Consider the following 13,246-nt stretch of genomic DNA (forward strand, 5'->3'; position numbering starts at 1 on the left):
CACTCTCGCAGTCATCTTTTGACCGTTTGAGTTGCATCTCATTTTTTTACAGATCCTAATCACAAGTAAATTAAATTTGATTTTTTCAATATATTTTACCCTCAAAGTTGATTCTTCTTTCGGGTTTTAATGCATAATATAATAAGCAGCATATAATCTTTCAGATCAGTTTAGTGAAGCCAATTCGTGCACAAAATGTGGATTATATTTTGTAGTACAGAATAGTGTTTGCCACTGCTAATGATTAATAAGGTGATTTATATTTTCTCCTATCCTTTGCACAATGTGATTTATCAACTGATTCTTCATTATTTTCTTGCTGTAATTTTATTTATTATACTCTTGATATAGTAAGACAAGACTAATAACAAACAAAAACCTCTGTGTGTCGTGTCATATTCACATAAGATTGCATACATTGCCTACCTCTTTTAGTTTGTGACTATTCTATGCTTAATTTTACCTCACCAAAAGATGTTGTTATTTTAACTGAGTGAGGAGCGACAGTTTCCTTTGTCACATTGAGCATGTCTGGTGAATAGTTAAGTAAATGGCCAATATTTTTTAGTGTATGGCCATATAAACACCAACATTTAAAAAATAAAATATATATTAATTTGCCAATATGAGCAAACTTGCTATATAAACTGTATAAACAGTCCAAAGTTTGGTAAAAACATTTTTTTTCTAAATCCATCAAAATATTATTCACTATCTCCTTCACAAAGTCTTAGTATTATATTAGCATGATCCTACATATTTGATAGCTCAGCCTGAATTATTATATAATAAGCGTTACAAGACGATCCCTTACTTTTCAAGTGGAGTATAATGTGAAAAGTCTTTTTATTCATACATACAAAATATATTTGTTTCTTTCCAATCTTCTGCTTTTCAATCCTTACAGTCTTCTTGCCGTTTTTGTGAGCATATTGTAATATACAAGCAGAAGAATTCATGTACAAAATATTATTTTTAATAACAGAGAATCCTAACAGCTGATGATATTCCCGATAATAGAGTGAGTAAATAAACATTTAAATCAAGTCATGTTAATTAAAAAACTAGAGTATATCCAAATATAAGTTGTTAAATTGTTTGCTATCATAGTATTTTAAATTCTTTACCTCGTTAATTTTAATTTACAAAGTGTGTCTTCTCGCCTATTTGGCGCTTCTATGCATTCACTGTTTCTTTATAGTTATTTTCAGCCATTTATTTAACTCGATTAAATCAATAATTTTTTACAAATTTTAATCGTAAATATTTTTATTGCTGGAATTTGAATTTATAAATATAAAAATATGTAGATGTTCAATAAATATTAAAGAAATACATTTAAATCTCATGGATTCCCAGAAAATATAGAGGTTGGAGTGTTACTATCTGGTTTTTTTTTTGTATTGGTACATCTGATTTCAGAGAGAGGGCTAATGTCCATTTATCTAGGTAGGTAAAATGGAAGTTAATGTAGATCACCACTACTGTTGGGTTTTGTAGTTATAATATTCAATTCAAATACACTTACGGTATATGACATAACAAATCTTTTTGGCCTAAAAATTATTTGTGATATTTTTTCATAAGTTAGATGATTTGTCGCCAATTCTATAGCTCTGTCTACACTATCAAACTTTATGTGACAAAAAAATGTGATATGCCCATATATGAACATGATGATGTCATACCTCTACCATATTTGGGCACATCACCTTTTTTTGTCAAACTAGTTTGATAGTGTAGACAAAGCTTAACATGTTTCTTTTTCTTTATTTATCTTCAATAGGGAGTCATTTCTACTGTATAAAAAATCATTTCTTAATAATCTATTTATATTACAGTAGAGTATCAAATTCGTAACTTACTACTCATAAAAGTATGATTTATAATCTTATAATAATTACTATATTATTGAGATATCAAATAACATGATCTTCGAAATTGAAATTGATGAAGACTTCAGGAAGTTGTCTCCATTATTAATTATTGTTTCATAATAACTAAGTGACATTAATTAGTTGAGATAGTTAACGAGGAAGATGTTCATCGGCTTCCTGTGTATTTTTTAGGCTATCAATAGCAATTTGTGATGGATTATCTGAATTTTATAGTAGTTTTGTAATTGATATACAGTTGAATCTCCCGTAAGGGACACTATCATGTAAAAATGTCCAATTATGAGAGGCACAAACATTTACACCGCACCTATGTCTGACATTAGATAAGAATCTGAACAAACAGGCTTTTTTAATGATCATCCAATACAAAAGGAATTCGCACAGTGCTTTATATTTCAACATGGTTTTTTTTTTTCTGATTATAGATGTTTTGTCATTTCTTAAATCCCCATATTATAAAAAAAATCATAATTCAAATTGCTCATATTTAAAAAAAAACACCAATATATTAAAAGAAAACTAAATTAAAACCGTCCTGATGTATTTTGCCAGATATTTTAAGGTTATAGGGTACCAATCAATATGTTAATTTTTACTGTAGCATTGAATTTGTTTTTCCTTTTAATTATTTTCTTTATTCTTTAATTACAGTATAATAAATTGGTATATTTCAATTTGTGGTTGTTTTTCTTATATAATTTATGTAAAAAAATGTATTAATTTCATTGTCAACCAATGTTACCATCATGTATCTAAAATGCTTAAAACAAAAGGAAACTTAAATAGAATTTCAAAAGAAGTTAAATAAATAGTTCTATTAAAATTTTTAATTGATTGTTTTCTGTTTATTCAGTTTAATCATTTGTATAAACGTAAGAAATAAAATATATCAGAAAAAAATTGATACTAAAAAACATTTAAAATAGATTGATGGTTCCGCTGTAAAAAATGAACATTACAAATTTGTAAATATTGTGTACTAGTTATTGCTTCATGTTATAATTACCATCTGCATAGGATGTACTGAAATAAACTTTGTAAGAAAATCAATTGTCTTTGAATAAAATTGAAACATTTTGAATGATGGTTCAGCCTTGGTACAGTTTTTCTTCCTACAAAAGTTGTATCAAATCCCCCTTTATTTTTCAATTTAATTTATGTCTTTTGGCACATGTGGCCAAAGATTACCAATAGTAAATTAATCACTGTTCTATGAACCAGTTCACCGGGGTAACCCCCTACTCTTTTATCTGAGAAACTGATTGTTACCCTTTATCATTATTAGCTAATCCATTTAAACCCATCGTAGATAACCCAATGAGATCTTTGGAATATGTCACATTACAAATGAAAGCTTAGAGAAAGTGAACGAATTGAATTAAGTAATATTTATGTTTTGTTAAAGTGTTTAAGAGAATGGGGATTCAGGCGTTGTGAAGATATATGCTGGATTAAAACCAACATTCACAATCCAGGCCATTCCAAAAATTTAGGACCAACAGCTTTATTTCAACGGTCAAAGGTAACTAGTAGTTAAGCATTTGATATCAATGTGTTCACACATTGGTGTTATGAAGTGAAATTCTGTTATATAGAAACCCACAAATAAAGTGACTATACAATTAATAACTTGATTTTTTATGGCTTCTGCAAGGGGAAAATTACTTTATTTATTTATTATTTTAATTTATGTCTTTAGGCACATGTGGCAAAGGATTACCAATAGTAAATAAATCACTGTTCTATCAAATACTGTACAGGTGGTAATCCCCCTGATACAGGGGCTATTGTGTGAACCAGTTCACCGGGGTAACCCCCTACTCATTTCGAATGATAAACCATCTCCCTGGATAAACTGGGTTCTTTTAAAGGTGGCCTCTGCTTAAAGTCTATTTTTAGATTTATTTTGACCAGCATCTATCTATAAAGAAATATATTATATATAACAACAACAATAAGTGCACACAGATTATAACTGTGTACACTGGACCTACAGTTTATAGCCCTTATCCGAGAAGACTTGTTCCACCACCAGAACTAATTCCTAAATATTTACTGACTTAAGTAAAATACTTTATTTAAGTGGAAATGTATTATTGTTAAAATAGCTACAGTACTGGTAGTACAGTAGTAGTGGTACTGTAAGACGTAAAACTTAACCCAAACAAAAGTTGATAACAAAAACGAAGGTAATTATACTTTATAAATTACTCCAAAATCTGATTTAAATTCAAAAGAGTACATTAAACTATGTGTTTGTTTTGTATTCATATTTATTGACATTAGATTCATGTTCTGACATACAGTAGGTTTATATTCTTGGAGTTTTAGAATAGAATATTTCTTATCATTGATTGCTTTTTATAATGAGATTTATTCAGATTTGGATGTAAATCATTTTTTTTTGACAAGTGCATGACAAATGAAGTTACAAATACAAGTTTTGGAATAATCCAATTAACAATAGCCTATTTTATTCCCAATACAATAATTAACATCTAAAGCTTGTTTTTACCAGCCCGTCAATTTATTCCATGATAACAAAGTATCAACCACAACTCACACTCAACCTTTTTCTTCCTTGTCTGCGTGTGAATAATAATAAATGCACATATACATGCTAATATCAGGAATCTACCATTATATGATCAATTCTTAATTAGCATAATCTTTGAGAAAAACCACCCCTGTTTTAAGAATGGATTCGGCTGATTCACTCATAATCTAGCAATTAAATATATTAGTTTGTTACTGTATTTGTTGAGCATATACACGCTCTCTCAACCGTCTCACAGTCAAGTAATGATGTGCTATCGTTGATGCTCTGATATTAATGAATGAAAGATAGCATAGATAACCGAAAAAGACTGAAAGACAACATTCTCTGCCTTTTGTGTATCGATTTTAATTTACTGGGATTTTTCGTCGGAAGGTTGCCATCATTTCTATGATCTGTCTGTGAGATTGATGTTCATATAAATATTCAAGGATTTTTAAATATTAAAAAGAATAACTGTATCACACTAATATAAGGTAATTCATATTATTGTCTTATTGCATTAAATAATAAAATGAAGTAATAATAATAATACATTTTAATGGTTTAATTCTTTTGTACAATGTTTTATTAGATGTATAACAATGTGTATTTAATGTTTTAAATACGATAGTAAACTTAAATATACCATGATGAGCTCAGATGATCTATTGTATGATGTAGAGTTTGATTCACAGTCAGGATGACTTGTTTTTCACTCTTGCATCCTTTATTATTTAAAGTATATTATCACTGTGATTAGAGTTTTACTCTAAAGCTCTGTCTATACTCTCAAATTCATTTGACAAAAAAACTGTGCACAAATATGGTAGTGATATACCCAAATATGGTAGTTAATATGACATCATCATGTCCATACATGGGCACATCACATTTTGTTGTCAAAGCTCTGTCTATACTATCAAATTTGTTTTACAAAAAAATGTGCACAAATATGGTAGTGATATACCCAAATATGGTAGTTAATATGACATCATCATGTCCATACATGGGCACATCACATTTTGTCTATACTATCAAATTCGTTTAAAAAAAAAATGTGCACAAATATGGTAGTGATATACCCAAATATGGTAGTTAATATGACATCATCCTGTCTATACATGAGCACATCACATTAGAATATTTTCATTCAATCAAATCATGAAATTATTCAATATATAAACATATTATTATTACAACGTTAAATAATAACTGTAAACATCCTGTTTTCTGTATTTTTAACATTATTCAGGATTATTTAATAATTATATTTATATTATTCATCCCACAACCTACAGATAATTGCATAATTGTTTTACATAATTCATCATACTTTAATTATTAGATTTGATTAAAAAATGTTCTTTCTTTTCAAGAACATGGCATCAATGAATTATATTTACATATCTGTACTTTACAATTAATATAATTCATTAAACCACAATTTTCATCATTGGGAACATACAGTAGGTACACAAAAATATTGATTTAATTTCAACAATTCGGTTTATCGGATACCAACCACTTTTAATTCTTTTAAGATATTTATTCATTTTTTATAAGCAGAATAATTTCAAGTACAGATGGTTCCCTCCTTCCTTCCCTCCCATTTCCAATCCAGACAAAAATGTATATATTAAAATAGATGTAACGCATGATTATAATTTTGAAGGGTAGATTTCAAAGCGGGAAGAAGGGGGAGTAGAGCTTTTAAAAGGTTACTAGTGAAAACATTGGTAATTTATATTCCATCCGTAACATATAGTTATATATAATATAAAGCGTGAATATGTCAACAGTAAGTATTAAATACTAAAGCTTTCTTATATTACATTTAAAGTTTGATCGTGGAAGACAATTTCAAATCCAATTTGCGATTTTTCATTTTGAATATTCTTCATGCGGTAGATTACTCTAGTATAATATTTTAGAATTCAATATGCTCCATGTTGTCTTCAGTGTTTCTTTTGTAATCAGTGTGGAAAGGAGTAGATTTTTTTCTAATAATATAATAATATAATGTATAATGTATTTTAGAATCCAATATTCTGTATGTTGGCTTTAATGTTACTTTTTGTACTCAGTCTGGGAAGGATTTTATGCGGTAGATAACTACTGTATGTACTATTATAATATGTTAGAATCCAATATGTTGCGTGTTGGCTTCAGTGTTTTTTATATACTCGCATGTGGGAAGGAGTAGTTTTATGCAGTAGATTACTCTGTACTATTATAATATTTTAGAATCTAATATGCTGCATTCAGTGTTCTTTTTATACTCACATGTGGGAACCTACACCGCCTACTAGTTTAATTGATTATTAATACCAATGTAATTATGCTTTGCATTATTTGTTTTATGGCATTAAAATGTAAACAAGGATATTTAAATCAACCTATTGTTAAATGTACCATGCTACTTTGTGGTCCTTGTCCACACTATGTATAGTCACCTCCAGAAAATAAATAATAAAACAGGTCTAGACAAATTAATGTAACTATAATTTATATGTATTGACACTTTTTATGTGTTTGCAGACATAGACCTTTTCTTTAAAAAATATGGCAAGATAAGATATTAAAATACATTTTAAATTCCTATAAGAAGAACATTTAGAATACTTAATATAAAATATATTTAAAATACTGTAAACCATACAAAATATTATAACATAAAAAAAAAAAATTGATTTTAAAAATGTTTCTTTTGAAAATTATCAATTTCTTCTTGCAAATATTTCAGGTTTAAGTATAAAAAAGGATGATGTTATTTTTATGATATATTTTATTACACTTGGCAGGAAAGTTTTAAATTGCTTCTTAAATTCACAGCCAAGGTTTGAATAAAGTATGTCATCTGAAAATTGCTTGCAATTGAAAATATTGTGATGTTATTGGTTATCTGTTTTAGGCCTTATTTGATTTTCAACAAATTATAAAACAAACGTCATATTTTATATAATTTTTTTAATCTCGATTGATTTGTTAAAAGATTTTTGCAATGCAAAATCCAGAAATATTTTTTTACTTATATCTTTATCTTACCTTTATCATACATCGTAATGAGGTAATTTATCGAATAATCGTGAAATCAAAACAGTACTTTTTTTCATTGAACACGTCCCTCTCCACAAATGGTGTTAGTGTAAATAGTTGGATGTATGATCTTATATATAGATTAGATTGGTCTGTGATGAATTAGTTTATTCATTAAAATTTTATATATACATATTTCATTTGTTCGGTTTGCTTGCCCTGTCAATTACGTTCTTAATGAAAACTACGGTTTTATACTGTCTTCTTCTTTGTTTGTCTGTTACTGCCATTCCGGCTCTATGATGACGTTTTTAATATCTGTCAAGTTTTTGTTTATTGGAATATAAAAAGCTAATTTAATAGCTCTAGATAATTTAATTAAGTCTAAATTAAAATACTCTTATAATTTATTTATTATATTTTATTTAGTACCTGTATTTGAATAATTGAATATCAATTATGACAATAATAATACACTAATAAATACCCATGTAATCAGACTGGCAATTTGGAAAAACATTTTTAATTAAATTTAATATGCTATGTCATGAAATAATTAATACAATGTATTTTATTATTTACAGACTCATACTGTAGACTACTTACATCATTTCTGGTTTTTGTAATATATTTTAATATTTATGTAAAAGTATTTTTGTATACTTTTTGCCCATCGATACAGTACCATTTGAAAGTTTAAAATAATAAATATAAAATAGGATAGATATTTTCATTATTATAATTATACACGCATGCATCAACAAATCCAGCCATGAAATACATAGATTATCTAAAGTACAGTACTTAGAAATCTGAACAAATGGACAAGTCGTCATTTTACGCAACGATCGTGTAGATATGTGCGACCCATTAATCCTCTGAATGACCTCAGTAGAGCTCACGCAATAGCTTACTAATTAGTCCTAGTGGTAATTTGGAGACTGGAGCAAATGGATAAAAATTGTATATTTTCATCAGATCTATTGGTGATTAGTTTGTTTTATACTATTAGAAAGAACACTGTATGTGAATTTATATATAAATAATGTTCTTATTTGGCTGTTATCTACTGACAAGCATGCATTTAGAATGCAAAAAGCTGTGCGGTGTTCTGTGTAATATATATTGGGACACACCTCCCTCACCTCCCCCTCCCCCTCCCCCACCTCCACCTTTTCTAATTCCAAATTTTGGCTGAATTGGTAAGAGTTTTGGTTTAAAGTAATCTGTTCTCTGAACAACTTGAATTCTAGAAAGAAAGAAAAATAATTCATCTTAAAAAAAAATCTTTATGGAATATTATATAATTACTGTATTATTATAATGGTTCATGATTAATCAATAATTATAAAGATTTTATTTCAAATTTTAGTGGAAAACTAGATGTTAAAACCCAACCATAAGAAAGAAGCTGAGATCAGTATAAATTTGAGAACATTACGTGGAGATGACATGGTTACCTATATTGTTTGTTCAACTTCATTATGATGTGTTCATTGATTTTCTTCAGTATTCTCAGATTTTGCTTGAAGCCAATCAATTAAATCAGCTTTGTTTTCATTATTAGAATGAAGAGGAATCATGACTTTGTACAGAGACTATGTTCTTATCATATGTATGAAATCAGGTTTATTACATATTAGGTTTGCTTACAGACTTTAACAAAAATGTTAATTGCATTATTCTAAAAATCGTGTGTACATTAAAGATGTATTGTGACCCTGAATATGCCATTCTAATGTAACATAATAGTTATCCACTTTGACCAAAAATTGGGATTGAAAAAAAAATGTTTTACCTGAAAAAACTGTAATTTAAAACAAAAAAATCGTCAAATTGGCTGTAAACAGCCAGTGGGATTTTGGTTGATTTTAACCATTTATTTTGTCATTTTATAGGTGAAAACTTTTTTTTTTTCTATGGATGTGATTACATTTATTAAAACTACAAAATAACATATTCAAATTAATATTTATTTTTCATGTATATATCTTTAAAGACTTGTTAAAGAAAATGTTAATTGCATCGTGCTAAAAATCGTGTGTACATTATGCTTTAAATCATGAGATGGTATAAAATAGAGTTTACATGATGTATACGTATTCTGTTTATCAATAGATAATGCAGCATCATTAACATCATTAGGTTTCATACCATCATTGATATCAGTATCATTGATAGTCATCATCATCAGCCGTTACTGATATCATTTCCATATCATCAAAAATCACTATTATCTTTACCTACATCATCAAAATCAGTAACATGTCATTATCATACCATTATACTCGTCACACATATACGTCTGAAGTTGAATTCCTATTGGACTTTTGTACCACAGTAAATTAGATGAAGAATATCAATATTAAATTCTAATATTTTTTATTTATCTCATCATCATCATCATCATCATCATCATCATCATCATCATCATCATCATCATGATTATCATCATTATCTTTATCAACAAGAAAGCGTAATGACAATCATCATTGTCATTGTAATAACTGTCATCGCCATCACTGTCATGCTATTGTCATCACTATTATCAGAGTTTTTGATTTGCGACTACCAACGACCAAACTATGTCATGTTAGTTTGTTGTGTGCATGCAGCAATATTTGGACGTTGTGCTCACTCCTCACCTTGACACAGGTTTGATGGTCCAGATGGTCCAGATGAGGGCCGCCGACATCAATTGACCTGAGGTTGGTCGTCAGTCCACGCAAATTGAATGCTTCCTATTATCATTACCATCACCATTGCCATCATGATTACCAATGGCAACCATCACTTTGACATCATCACCGTCACTCAAGTATAGAAATCCTTCCCAAGACAACATTCTCAAATTATTCTCTAATATAATCTGTAATCAAATCTAGGGATTGACACAGGTTAAGTCAGGCTACTAATATTAATAATTATATATATATAATTTAATTGCCCCTCATGTACAGTATTCGTTCTAAACAGCGCTTTGAAACCTTTGTCTCTTGCGCTTTATAAATGTTATTTATTATTATTTATTATTATTAAACAAAGAAATTCAATAGTACCCTGTTTTCATTATCTATATTTACTCTTGCGAATGGCTAATGACTTGAATAAGCAAATATATTTTGACTGAGTAAATAAGAATTGGTAAAATGAAATTTCAATGTTTATCGAAAACCTACCAGTAACGTATTATTTTCTCTTTATACACACATTACATTCTGTAATTTCTTTAAGCTAGTTAGTGAGAAGAATATTATACATTTATTATTATTATTATTATTATTTATTGCCAAAAACCAGTTACAAACAAACAAAAACACAGAAACTAAGGGAGTAGGCAGGAACCTAAAAGTGAACCTAATCACTATAACAAGAGTTCAGGTTCCGTACTCCCAAAGTAACAACAATGATATATAATAAACTATATAAAAATATTTAAATAACAAATAGACGAATCAACAACATTTTCAAATAACATATTTATTATATTATAGTAATTGATTCTGGCAATGGTAACCGTAATAGTCTTGATATAAATAAGTATTTGGATAGTTCTTTAATATTCATTTTAAGCAATTTCCCAAAATATCCCACCTTGGTCCAATTGTCTAGTGTCATATTCTGAAAGGTTGTTTAAAATGCAGTAATAGATTAGGACCTTTGGTTTATGGACATTTTCTGGTTTTCAGATGGTACTATTTCAGAAAAAGTTGACTGTAACTGGAAAAAAAAGAAGCAAATCCTACCTTTTAGTAGTAGGCTGTGTGCTATCAAGCATGGATTAGAGCAGGCTCTATGACTCACACTGCTGAACAACTTGCATAATATGAAATATATAATTTTAGAAATATCCATCAAAAATTTTGAATTTCAAATTACTTAAATTGTAATAAATTAAAAATGTTAAAACCCATAGATAATAATGTTAAATATTTCTTTATTTTAAGCCTGTTAATCGTGTGTACATTAAAGATGTATTGTCCCCCTTAAAAATAATTTTTTTAATTTTTGTTGTTGAATATGCCATTTTAATGTCACATAATAGTTACCCACATTGACCAAAAATTGGATCTTAACAAATTACTTTTAATAAATGAAAAATATTCAAATCCATGGATAATAATGTTGAATACTTCTTTATTTTCAGTCTGTTACATTTCACACAATATAAGAGAGTACTTAACAGATTATAAATAAGAATATATTATTGATAAATGCAGGTGAAGGTGAGTCTGGTATTCATTCAACATAGGAGAATGAGCAACAATTAGGAGCACATTGTACCATATCTCAGCATTATGTTAAATGAGATTTAATTACAATGACTAAAATGTATAGTTTCACTCATACATATTATAGTACATCTGAATTTGAACTCCTGAGACAATTGTACCACAGTAAAATTAGACTATTTTTTTATACATTAAAAGAAACATCATTACATTCTAATATGTATATATATAGCAATATAGTGTTTTCTTTTTTATCTCATCAAATACACAAACATGAAATGACTATTAAAAGGCTTTTAAATGCAAAAATAACAAACGGTTTTTTCAGACTTGCATAGAAATTAGATATTTTTAGAATTTTACGTTCTTTAATTTCTTTCTTGAGGGAACTTTTCATCACATTTTTTATAAAATTTACCATGAGTACAATAAATGAAAAGGTCATTTATACAATATAATATCTTATCATCTATACCGATCAGAGTTTAATCATTGCGTTTTTCAAGCTACATTTAGCAATTTAGCAGTACATTCAAATAGATGTTACATCAGTCATATATCACACTATAATGCACAATTAAAAACTGTGTGCACTAAAGGTATTTAATCTATGTGATACATGAAACAAATATATTTCATACCAGCCATACTGACATTATCATCAATAATAATGTATTCCAAATTTCAATGTACTAAAATTATGATATGCATTGAATGACTGGATTATGTTATATAGTAACTAAATACTGCACAGTGATTATAACCTTTAGCATGCCTAATTTTTCTTGCCATTTAATTGGTTGATTTTAATAAATGTATCATGTCATCCTCACGATTCGGATTAAATTGAATATAGAGTTTATTGTAAAAATGTTGGGAAACACAATAAAAACCTAATCAGTAGAGTACCCCCTCTTAACAACCCTAATTCTATTCCACCTTGTTGAATAGACCAATATCGCCTCGATTCTACTCCTAAGTATAAACATTCATTATTCACTTGCAGAAAGATATTTTTCCTGTTTCCATTAGTAGCCAAGTACATTTTTTCGTAATCTATTGTAATTAAATGTATTCTGCAGAGCGATATGAATAGAACATTAAAGGTTGGTACATAAATGAGTAAGTGTGGCCGAGCGGTTAAGACAGTGGAACCGTAATCCATAGTCATAACATCGGCAAGGGTTCGAGGCTCACTCGCTCCATAGTTCTGGTGGTAGAACAAGTCTTCTCGGATAAGAATCATAAACCATAGGTCCAGTGTATGCATATTGCTCGTGTGCACTTTACAGAACCTAGTACATCTTTCGAGATGAGTAGGGGGTTACCCCGGTGTACTAGTCCACATACACTGTCATGGACAGACGTAATGGCGCCATAGTTACCTGCGATAACACGATGTGACCCTTCGGGGAGAAGAATGTTATTGAAAAGGTGTAACATCTAAGTCCATATCGCTCTGATCTTCATGAAATAGCGCTATATAAATGTCGCATTATTTATGTCATATAACATTACTCGTCATTTGCTACAAGTTCTAT

General features: G+C 28.7%; 1 protein-coding gene across 1 annotated transcript in view; it reads left to right on the plus strand.

Annotated features, from left to right (window-relative positions):
- Positions 1-4,686: 4,686 nt before the first annotated feature.
- LOC140051965 (NACHT and WD repeat domain-containing protein 2-like) overlaps positions 4,687-13,246 on the plus strand; it is a 50,953-nt gene continuing 42,393 nt past the window's right edge. The window contains exon 1 of the mRNA XM_072097323.1: positions 4,687-4,931. The gene's annotated coding sequence lies outside the window, so the exon portion shown is untranslated. The remainder of the gene's footprint in view (positions 4,932-13,246) is intronic.

Source organism: Antedon mediterranea, chromosome 6 (genome assembly GCF_964355755.1).
Source record: "Antedon mediterranea chromosome 6, ecAntMedi1.1, whole genome shotgun sequence".
Taxonomy (NCBI): domain Eukaryota; kingdom Metazoa; phylum Echinodermata; class Crinoidea; order Comatulida; family Antedonidae; genus Antedon; species Antedon mediterranea.